Below are 11,831 nucleotides of genomic sequence, written 5' to 3'. Positions count from 1 at the left end.
TACAGACTTGATCATAGGAAAGCTAGTGGAATCGAATCACTTTTATGCATATGAGGGACTGACTCCTAGAGCAATTTTCTTAGTTTATTGCCCAATATACGGCAATATTTCAGAACAGATTTAGATTCGTTCAGCGCCCATATTCATAGTTATGTTTAAAGAGGAAACTTAAGATAGACATGAATGTATGAGAAAAATATGGTACATAGAGAATATATACATCAAAGGGCGGATCCAAATCAAAATATAACGAACATGGAAGCCGTTATACAGAGAAGCCTTAAGTAATACTACTATTACTACTGCGTTTGGGAATTTGGTCACATTTCTGTTCACCTGAAATGTAACCGTATTTAATGCCATTATCCAGGTAACGGTGTAACACTAGTATAACGTAAAAAAAAGTGTATTACAACTGTGAAATCCGACATGGACCAAACCCAACCTTTACTAGTAGAAGTATATAGTAGCTCCGCGGCGCCGACGTCCTATAACTTGACTTTTTCTATAGTTTTTTGATTGCTAATTATGAGTTTACCTTTAATTTTTGGCGCTCGAGTATAATTAACCAGTAATTAACCCCAGAAGTCCATCCAACAAGGGGTTTCCATACGCGATCCTCACAAGGCAGAGCGCGGGTGCATCTGTTTCGAACGGTTCATATCCCGTCCGGCAAGTGCAATAACTTGTTAACGTATGGGTACCTAACAACCCCCGGGCCAGTACTAAACACGGCGATGGGACATTCCATTTGGCCGACAACAAACAGATGCACCGCCAGTATCAGAACCCCTAATCGTGTAGAAAAAACCAGTTGAAAAGGTAAAAACAGGCGCATAGCTAATATATAGAATTACCGAAAGCTGTATCCCGACCTGACCAGGAATTCCCCATTTAATGTAGGCCAAGGATAGCCTAGTAGGCTATGTAGATATTTCTAAGTAACAGATACACGGCGGGTATTTAGCGAGAAATGGCAGTTTCTTATAGTATTTTGGTTGCTTATGTACAATTTAACGTTATTTTTGGGGGGTCGGCTGTAATTAACCTGTAATTAACCCCTGAAATCCATCCAACAAGGGGCTTCCATACGCGATCTTCACAAGACAGAGCACGGCTACATCTGTTTCGAATGGTTCATATCCCGTCCAGCAAGTGCAGTACCTTGGAAACTGGTTTTTTCAACACTTTTAGGGCTTCTGACACTGGCGGTGCATTTGTTTGTTGTCAGCCAAATGGAATGTCCCTTCGCCGTGTTTAGTACTGGCCCGGGGGGGGTGGGGGTTACCCATACATTAACAAGTTATTGCACTTGCCAGATGGGATATGAACCGTTCGAAACATGTACCAGTGTTCTGTCTCGTGAAGATCGCGTATGGAAACCCCGGATTCCCATCGGGGACCCCCTTACCATAGGGTAGAGTTCAAAGGCAAATTTTAAGTTAATTACAGCAGACCGCCAAAATTTAACGTTATATTGTTAATAAGCATCCAAAATACCATAAGGAACAGCCATTTCTCGCTAAATACCCGCCGTGCACCTATAACTTAGTTCTACCGCTATGTATTGTAGGGTCACAGAAATGTAAGTGTTACTTGAAGGAGCCCCCCCATCTCCCTAGGCTACTATGCATTCACTCCCTAAGCTTTAATAGAGTGTCATGCCCTGACCTAACCAGAAATTAGGCTACCATCTTTACCTAACTTAGGGCATCGTGCCCTGAGGTGGGGGTTGGCTTTCCCCGCTCTGGACCCCCCCCCCCCAAGCAACACTGAATATCAAATAGAGGTTGGTGGGATTAAATTTAGGAGGCAAAATTACCAACGCCTGACGCTGTCTCCCAGATCTGCATAGGCTGCTAGGCCTACCCGATTGCTGTGACTGTTAGACATCAAAATCACTGTTTTTGGGTAATTGATTTGTATGCCAGGACTAGGCTAGTGTATACGATAGGCTAGGCTTAGAATAAGCTTTCGCTGTTTTTCATTTTTTCCTTATTCTGCAGCTTACCTTCAGTATCCTATGCAGATGGAGAAGCCACAACTTACTTGGGGGGAGGAAGGGATTAGGGGCAAAGCCCTTGGCCAGGTAAGGGCATGGCATTCAAGGGTATGATTAGGTAAAGGAGTTTTGGTAGAACTAAGTATTAATTTGGACTTGAAAATGTCATTTTCCTGTACTTTGAACATTTGAGACATTCATTTTGTGAGCTTGTAGCCTAAATACTTTTAAGGGTAGTGGACCCCATCCTTAGCCTATATCCCACAGTTTGAGGGACCACAGTGGGAACCAGTATTTTTCATGGGGAAAATCACTGAACAAAATACTGTATAAGGATCAGTTTAACCTAACAACCCAGGGGCCTGAGTCCTTACCTAGCTGAGGGCTTTGCCCCCCCTCTGAACCCTCATCTAACCTAACTTAGGATACTGGATCCTTAACCAGGCCTAAACCACCTACCTAATCTACCTTATGGGCTGCTTTGCTCATTTTGTGTTTTCTTCCACCCAAAAATCCTTTTCCCCCACTGTGGTCTTATGAATGTAGGATATAAGGGTAGGGTCCACTGTCTAAAGCACTTATTTGTTAATGGAATATCAGAAACACTCAAAGCATTTGCAACTTTAAAATATGGGAAAATTATATTTTTAAGTTCAAAATGCAATGCAGCATTGATTTAAAGGAAAATAGTACCTTATTCATCTAAAATGCATACTACTGTTAAGGGATAGCCTTCTGACCCCTTTGTATATATTGGCTCTGCAGTCTATGCCTAAATTTAGACTGTGTCCAATTTTTCATTCATGTTTCTGTGAGGTGCAGAATTATGAGCAAATTAACAGTATAGGGGAGTGGAAAATAATGAAATGGCATTGCTGATATGAATTATGAAATGAACCCTTGTTTGCATATTATATGTTAAGTAATGCATAAATGCAAAATTCAAGGGTAGCACTAGCCTTTGATACTTCATTCTGTACTAAATACATAAATCATATATTTTTCCTATAGAAATACAAATCTTCTGTGTAAGAGTACCCTGGTTGTCTTTGTAAGTTGGAATGGTCTTTGAAACTTGATAACAGGGTGGTTGATGGGATGTAGGCAGGTGAGTAGTTGGAAATCTTCACTCATCTGCTGTAAGCTAGCACTTTTTTCATTTGGCCACAGTTGAGTTAAGACGTCTGGCTGTACTAACTGCCCATCAAATTAAAACATTTTTTTTTTAATTGTATGTATGGTATGTGTATTTTTTTTTTTTCAACATTTATCTGAAAAATAAAAGTGAACAATGAAGGGTGTAAAGGTGTTAGTGTTGTTGTTCTGAAGTCCTAATTCATACGAGAAATGTGTGGCTGATCTTTGCAGTGGAAAGGTTTGGCAGTGGCAGTGGAAGGCCACAAGACTTTTGTTGGTTTCTTTAAAGGGGATTACTCTGCTTTTGGTATTGCTGAATCTTTTTGGCTCCTTCCACCCAGACTGCCCTTTTTTTTTTTTTTTTTTTTTTTTTTTCTCTCCCCTGTCTTGCTTAGGTGGGTCTGCATGTGAGGGTAGGCCACCAGCCTGTGTTCTCTGACAGTGCAGATGCAGGTGCATTTGCTGAGCTCTGCCTAGGTGGGACTGTGGCATGTGGTCATGGCTCATCACTGCCTGCCCTGCTTCATTGGCAGTTTTGCTGGAATACTGACAGATATTTCTGTCTCAGTATCTCAGGTGCCCCCTGTCTCATGCTGTTGCTGCTAAGGAACTCAGCACTGTTGTGGTTCTTATCTGTGGAGATAATCCTGTGATATTGAGCACAGGCCATACTCCTCAGATGCTACTTTTTCTCTCAACATGTCTTGTATCATAGCCGAGGGAGTAGAATAAGATCCAGAACTCTGAATGTATGCTTGCAAAAGGTCACCACATAATGGTACCGCTGGGCATCATAGTAATGTGCATTCATGTAAGTGTATGGACACTTGGGTGGTTCATATCCTTTCAGAACTCCTATGTACACATATGAGATCCTTGGATTATGTGTGTGTGAGAGACAGGAGTGTCATTTGAGGGGGGCTGGGAGGGCAACTACCCCCCAAGACTCATGTTGCCCCCCCCCCAAGCCTCAACTTGCCCCCCTCACACCCCCAAGCCCCAAGAAGTAACAGCAATGGGTTTTCCATTATTCCTGCCAAAATTCAAATGTGTCACCACATTACATTATATTATCTATCTGTCTATCTGTCTTCTATCTATCTGTCTATCTATCTATCTTCTATCTATCTATCTGTCTGTCTGTCTGTCTATCTATCTATCTATATTTCTCTATCACACACACAATGTTTGTTTGTCTGGCTATTTTGCTGAAATACCTTGCTCATGTGGCATCAAAAAGCACATAAAATAGCTGAAAATCAAAAAACCCCCAGCTCATTAGGCTCGCTTCGCTCGCCAAACCATCTTTGCCCCCCCCCCCAACAAAAATCTGAAATGACACCCCTGGTTAGAGACAATGCATAAGTGTTTATACGATCATAATAAAGTCCAGAGGAATGTGGACAGCAATTTCAGTAGGTCACAAGCAGACCTCACCGTGTGGTTCTGCAATTGGTACTGCTAGGATTCTGTGTGTTCATAATCTGAGAAAGATCACATGGGCAGACTGGTATATCAGCTTCTCTACCAGGTGAGGGTTCAACTCATGCTTTTGGAATCTGTTATCTCTCAATGGTTCTTCCCCTTCAGAACCTATTCAGGCAGAGTTGGAACAGTTTTTCAAAAGATTGCTGGGCTTATTTGTGAGTTTGATGATCTTGGGAAAGCAACCACTGCTCCTTCGTTGAACATATTTCATTAATAGAGTGTACTCTAGGGTACACTTCAGAGGCAAGGTAGCTGCCCTGACTGCTGTGGTTGCTGCTTGCTCATAGTATCTTGGATTATGTGAACAGTCTGACCTACAGATCAAGAGGTTCCCAGCTGTCCAGCAATCAAGCAAGTTCATTGATTTTTATATAAGAGCAGTCCTCATTGCAAGCTAGAGCAGTCACTGAACTTGATAACAAGGTTGTTAATTGGTGGTTATGGGGATAAATCAGGAATACCCATGTTTTATATACATAACTTATCAAATAAATACATAGCTATTAGTTTCTACTTTGCATGGCAGCTCAAAATTTGAAATTTGGGGAAGGATAGGTACAGCGCAGCTAAAGAGCTCAATCCATTTTTGCCAGTGAATGACTGAACTCTTGTTGATTGACAGCTCAGATTTTGTTGTTTTTCACTGGGTGGTTGCTGTTATTCTTCATTTGATGAAGTACTTTGTTCTTTTTGGTAATATGCTACTGTTAATTAGCTTAGGTAATTCAGAACTCTTTTTTTTTTTTTTTGTGACTCCTGATTTTGACTTATCAATTAGACTAATCATGTCAGATTCTAGCCTTTTTAGTATCAAGTATTGTAGTAAAGGCTGTAAGAATAGGCTGACTTCAGCCAAATATGACAATCATACTGTTTGTAGTTCGTGCAGGGACCAAGTTTGCTCTCCTGAACTTTGCTGTAATGAATGTAAAGACTAGAATAAGAGGAAGTGGGAGACTCTCAATGCATATTTAGGTAAGTTACAGTGTGACAGACTTAGGAAAGCTAATGCTAGGGCTGAAGCGAAGGCTTGCGCTAGTCAGGTTTTGTATCCAGGGGTTGATGTGACTGATTTACCTGTCCAAAAAGTGTCCAAAAGTGTCCAAAAAAGTGCTAGTTAGTCTAGCATATGGACATAAAGTGTCCGAACGCCCAGAGTCTGAGAGTTTAGTGCCCAATTGTGAGAGATCAGTGTCCGAGCGACATTCATTGGAGCATCCGTTGTCCGCACTTCCAGCAAGTGGATGCCCAGTGTCTGTGCATCCCAAGAGTGATTTCACCTCTTGGACATCAAGTGTCCGAGTGTCCGTCTTATGGGCTCCCAGTACCCAAGCGTCCTCCCTTTGGGCGCATAGTTTCCGAGTTGCAGACATCAGATCTGTCCATTAGATCTGTGAGCGGATGTCCAGGGACTGAGTGTCCAGTGTTAGTGGGTACCAATGTTGACGTCTGTCCGCCTACTAGCATTTGTCCGGCACCACAGGTGGGACTTGCTGTATCTGGTGTGTCTTGTGCCGATGCTCTTGGGGTTCAGGATCCTTCCTTAGTCCTTATTCAGCTCCATTTAGATAACATCTCGAACCTGTTACAGAAGCCATCTGCAATGACTCAGGCTCCCTCGGATCCTCCAATGTCCCCTATTTCCTCTGGAGAGGAACCTGTGGAGGACGATGCTCCCACGTCAAACTACGCGGCTCTTTTGCGGTTCTTCCTGGTGTGCTATCCGGACTTCTTCTCTAGATTACTGTGCATGGTTCTTTCCTCCTCCTCCTCCAGGACAGCATTTGCTCGTATTGACGTATGGTTGTCAGAGAAGAGGGACACAGGTAAAGTAGTACAGTATTTTGTTCGCCTCCTTCTCGTCTGATACAGCAGAAGTATCTGTCGTATTCTACTGGGGAAGCTCCATCCTTGGGAGTTTCTGCCTCCTCTCAAGGGGACTTCTCCAATCTCATTGATGCTTCATGTTTGTCCTCCTTCTCGTCCACCAGGATTTTGTTTACTTCATCAGAGTTGGACCATTTGCTGAAGGATATTTTTAAGGTTTTTGAGGTTCTGAGTTTCCTCAATTGGACCGTGGGTGTGCTATTCCAGCTATTTTCAGGGGGATAAACCCTCAATGATTCCCATGAATCCTTGTGGTTCTTTCCTTTCTCCTTCCATTCCTGGCCCTCTGTCTGCTAATAGTATTACCTCTCCTTGGAGGATTAGTTCACGAGCTTAGCAGTAGTCTGGGTATGCCCTTTCTTTAGAGGAGGAGGTAGTTGTTGGTGGTGGTGCACCCCCAGCAGCTGTCTCCCTCTCGAATTTATCTGACTTTGATATTGCAGCCTTAAGATGTTGTCCCTAGTGTACCTGCAGAAGATTTGGCCTACTCTCATCATTTCAGGGAGCCACTTGTCACCTTCACCTTTTGCATCTGCAGCTACTTTGGCTTCCTTGGCTACAATGAAGAAGGGGGAGCCTCCAGTTGTGGTAGTCCTTCCAGTGGTTGATCCTCCAGTTGCTTTATTTCATCTTCAGTTCTACCCACAACATTCCCCTTCACTGTTGAAGACTGGTAAGACTCTATAGGGGAAAGGGAAGTATCATTCTTGTATTCTTAGTTGTCATCATCGAGCTTGCTTTGGTTTTCTTCCTTGTCCCCAGACTCTTTTCCCGTGATCGTTGGTCTTCTGGTGGGGCAGGTGTTCTCACACCTTCCCACTTAGATTAGAGGGCTGCTCCCTCCTCAACCAAATGTGAATTCTCAGGTTCTCTGTTGGTTGAGTCTGCACATCCTGCTCATGCTGTTTGTGCTTGGTCTTATGATTGGATGCACAAGGTTTTTCAGGATAGCCCCACTCCTTTTGCTTCTGAGGAAACATACAGAGAAGGGCACATGCAGTCTGTTTGCTCTGTGCATGCAAGGTCTTTGGACCACACATGCTCAGACAATGGGGTAGGCTCCCTTCCATGCCTCCTCGGAGGGAGCACAGGGGTGAGCCTTCTCATTTGAGTTGAGTACATTCCCTGGAATGTGCTCACATCGAACACATTCATTCGAGGGATGGGAGGTCTCCATTGAGCTCTTCCACCTCTATTGTGCAGCTTGTTGCATGGGAATTGCATTGTGTGCTCACTCCTGCATCTTCCACTAACTCAATTTGTTACCAAGGGTGGGGTTGGCGGTAGGACAGAGTCCAGAACCATACGTCGTTTAGACAGCAACTGCTGGAACTCTAGGGGCTTCTCCAGTGAGAAGCTTAACTCATTCATCATGAGGTCGAGAGCAGGCCATGGAGCTGAAGCGTGGCACTTTTTTTTTTTTTTTTTTTATGAAGAGATGTAGCTTATGCCTTAGCTTTATGGGATCTGATGGGTCCTGATGATCTTGCTCCTCTGGAACCACTGTAGGCCAAGCTGGGGCAGCTCTTTTGTGAGATTATTGTGTTCATTCATGAGTTTAATAACCTTGTGTAGTCCACGTAAGCTACAGTCTCGGCAGTTGAGCTTTCCTTAGGTTTTGCTCTTGAAGCAAGACAGTTATATTCAGCTTGCTGTGGTTCTAGTCTGCTTGTGGTGTTTTGGAAAATGTGAACTTCCTGATCTGCAGGTTGGGAGCTTCTTTTCGTCCAATATTAATATTATTATTATTCAGAACATGAGTCCTTTTTATATGGAACAATCCCATAGGGGCCATAGATTTGACATTCAAGCTTCCAACAAATATTGTGTTCATTTGAAAGAAGTAACAGAAGGTAATAAGAAATACAGAAAGAAGAGATCAGTTGTTATAAAAAAATTAACAAATTAATAAATAATAGATAAAAATCTAATCAAATTATTAAAATACAAGGAGAATTGTTTTAGGGTAGTAATGCATTGCATCTTCACTTGAACTTCTGAAGTTCCAGCAGTCCAGCAGATCAAACAAGCTCCTTCCTACTGCCTGTGTGTGAGAAAAGGTATTACACATCTGTAGATGCCAAGGCTATTCTTTGATGTTGGACTTGTCGGTCGACAGGCTGATGAATTACCCTTCCTAAGAGCACTTAATAGGTCACTTGGTAATGCTGATTAACGACAACACATCCGTGGTGGCCCATGGCAACAAACAGTGGAGACCTTGTCTCAGATTCTGTGTCATTTGGCACTGCAGATACATGATTATGCAGTTGTCTTGAATTTGATAACCTAATCCTTTGAGTTATCAGTCAAGTACATTTCTGGCAGAAGGAATGTCCTGGTGGATCATCTCAGTCATCAGGGTCAGGTGGTAGGTTTGGAGTGGTCTCTACACCCTCCAGTAGAAGAGGCTGTTTGATCTGTCTTCTGGTCCTCAGTTCCAGATCCAGCTATGACGGAGGACACCTTCCAGCACCCCAGGGACAATGTGGATGTGTATGCATTTCCACCTTTCAGCCTCCCTTGCATAGTGATCAATAGACTGCTCATGACACCTGGTCTCAGGATGACCCTTACTGCTCCTTGTTGGCCATGAGCCAAATGGTACTCTTAATGTGCTGCCTCCTATGATCGAGGTACCAAGACAGATTCTCCCATGGCCCACCCTCCAGTATCAGCTGCCTGTTTACAGGTAGAGTACTACTAGGCAATGCACTCTCTTCAGCTTCACATGTGGACATTAATTAGTGTATCTGTAGGAGAGAGACTTTTCCCACAAGGCTGTGAGAAATGTCTGGGTACCCCCATCATTCCTCCGCAAGCATGTACCAAGGAAAGTGGGCCATCTTTGTGATTGGCATCATAAAAAGGAATATCTCTCCTGTCCGTGTGTTTGCTCAGCAGATCATAGACTTTCTCATCTACCTTTACTGGGACTAGCTCTTCTCAGTCTCTGCAGTGAAAGGCTGTCACTTAGACTTGTCACAAGTTATTCAAACAAAAGGGGCTGGATCTTTCCACTTCAGCAGTTATCCATGCTAGTGAGAATCTTTGAGTGATCTTGTCCTCCTCGGGATCTATGGCCTCCAGTGAAAGAGTTCATAAAAACAAATGTTAAAATATACATAAAATAATATGCAGTATTGTACAGTAATGAGGTTTATAGTAATAGATCATTTAAAAACTTAAACATTTAAAAAATATATTGTCGTCTTTGCATGACATTTGGGTATACATACTGTACAGTTGCACATACATAGTATCAGGTTCAGTCATGAGCCATAAAAATACAAAATGCAATAGAAAAGAGCCAAATGCACAAAATAGATATTAAAATACACAAAATATACCTGTACGGTGATAAAATATGTACCCAGAATAAAAATTTAAAAACTTTGAAATATAAAACTTGTATTGCAGTACACTCCCTGAACACCTGAATTAGCCCTGGTCACTGACCAACCCGAACTATATCCCCGTAATTTTACCCATGTGGCTCTTCTGAACCTCTCATGTATGGAGGAGTACGATGAACCTCCCATATGGCTATTCAGAGCCTTTCATGTATGGAGGGGAAGGAAGCAGTGTGCTGAGCCGCTGATCCTTTGGATAAGGCCCGACGATCGACGAGCGAAGAAGTATCTCAGCGCCGACGAAAGAGCCTAGCCTACTAGAGAACCCCCTTAGACTCTCGTAGGGAAATTATCAAAGACTAAGATACTTAAAAACATACTAAACCTAAGTTCATGTGATTATACTATTACTGCTGCCTAAGATTCTAAAGATGAAAAGGAATTCTTGTATCTGGTTAACCTAAGAACCTCCACATTAAGAGAATACCACCTCAGCTAAATGAACTCACCCTAGATAATAGAGTTAGCCACTACACACAGACTAAGAGAATAACCCTCCGACGAGGCAAACTGAACGTCTCCTAAGTAAAAGGAAGTAAACATTCAGACGGACTTCCAAGGAGTTGCCTCCAGAAAAGAAGACACTGAACAATTCCTTAGAAAGGAAGATTAAGTGGCCATACTCTGAATACTGTGCGCTCGGGGTAATACAGAGTTTGAAGACGGCGAAGAAGAACCCTGAGAAACCTGGGAAATCATCTCCCTCAGAAAGTAACTAATCGTATTCTTGACAGCGGACGGGAAGGATTCCGCGGAGAGACGAGAAGTGTATGCGGATGCGGACGGAATTTCGCAACCTTTGATAAATAGACTTTTAATGCCCGCACCGGACATAAGAACATCTCCGCTGTATCGCCAGTAACAAACTTGCAGATAAAGAACCCTAAACGAACGAGGTAGAGGGCTAACCTCTGACTCCAACTTTGCCATGAATTCTGTAAGAAAAGACAAATACATATCATTTCCCACCTAGGAAACCAGCCTAGAAACTGCCTGAGGCTTGCCCACCTTTCTAGCTGTAGTTAAAGCCATAAGAAAAAACACCTTCTTACCTTCTTAATCAGTTGTCTTAATGTTAGAACTTCCAACAAATCCCACGGAGGAGCCCGAGTTGGCAAGACAGGATGTTTAATCTTAAAGGTGCATAATAAATCATGGATGATCTTACTCCTAGAAATTTTGGGGAAGATGGAAACTACATGTACTGCTAAGCGTTGAGCGGTAGCCAGCAATAGCCGAATACCAAAGAACCTTGGCTTTCCGAAGGAATAAAAGAAAATCAGCTATTTTGGCTATGAAGGTCTAGAGATGGAATGACCTTCCTTACGACACCAACTTCTGTACATTGTCCAGCTGACCTGGTAAGGCTTACGGGTTGACTTTCTCAAGCTGAAAAAAAGCTGTCTAGACACAGCTTTAGAGAGTCCGGTCTGTCTAGCTGCTTGCTCGGCAGTCGCCTTGCAACTAGGTTCAGCATGTGAGGGTTTAGATGATAATGGTGAAAATGCGGTTGTCTGAGAAGATCTTCCATATGGGAAGGAACATCGTAAGGAACTTAGGAGTTCCGGAAACCAAGGGCGAAGGGCCAACAAGGAGCTATTAGAGTCATAGACGTCTTGACACTCCTGCAATTTCCTGATTACCTGATGATTGAGACAGAATGGCATAAAGCATACACCTGCACGTGATTCCAATAATTCCAATTTTGTAACGTCGCAACGGTGCCTATCAGCATGGGGTTCACCACTGGTGAGAAATAAACCGGAAGGCAATGGTTTAATCTCGTCGCAAAAAAGTCCACAGATGCCGGCCACTTCCAGAGAACCTGACATACTACTTCCTGAGCCAAGGTCCACTCTCCCCCCAATACCTGACAAGAGCGACTTAACGAGTCAGCCAGTACG

At 43.0% G+C, this 11,831-nt stretch overlaps 1 protein-coding gene across 8 annotated transcripts in view; it reads left to right on the top strand.

Moving 5' to 3' along the window:
- The first annotated feature begins 224 nt into the window (after positions 1-224).
- LOC136840273 (methionyl-tRNA formyltransferase, mitochondrial) overlaps positions 225-11,831 on the top strand; it is a 117,868-nt gene continuing 106,261 nt past the window's right edge. For 3 of the 8 annotated variants that reach the window (XM_067106937.1, XM_067106936.1, XM_067106938.1), the window contains exon 1: positions 243-370. The gene's annotated coding sequence lies outside the window, so the exon portion shown is untranslated. Of the gene's footprint in view, positions 371-446; positions 1,418-1,438; positions 1,586-11,831 lie in introns of those variants that run through there. The other 5 variants (XM_067106935.1, XM_067106934.1, XM_067106932.1 and 2 more) reach the window with 5 other exon arrangements.

Source organism: Macrobrachium rosenbergii, chromosome 7 (assembly GCF_040412425.1).
Source record: "Macrobrachium rosenbergii isolate ZJJX-2024 chromosome 7, ASM4041242v1, whole genome shotgun sequence".
NCBI lineage: Eukaryota > Metazoa > Arthropoda > Malacostraca > Decapoda > Palaemonidae > Macrobrachium > Macrobrachium rosenbergii.
This window is presented reverse-complemented; position numbering and strand designations above follow the sequence as displayed.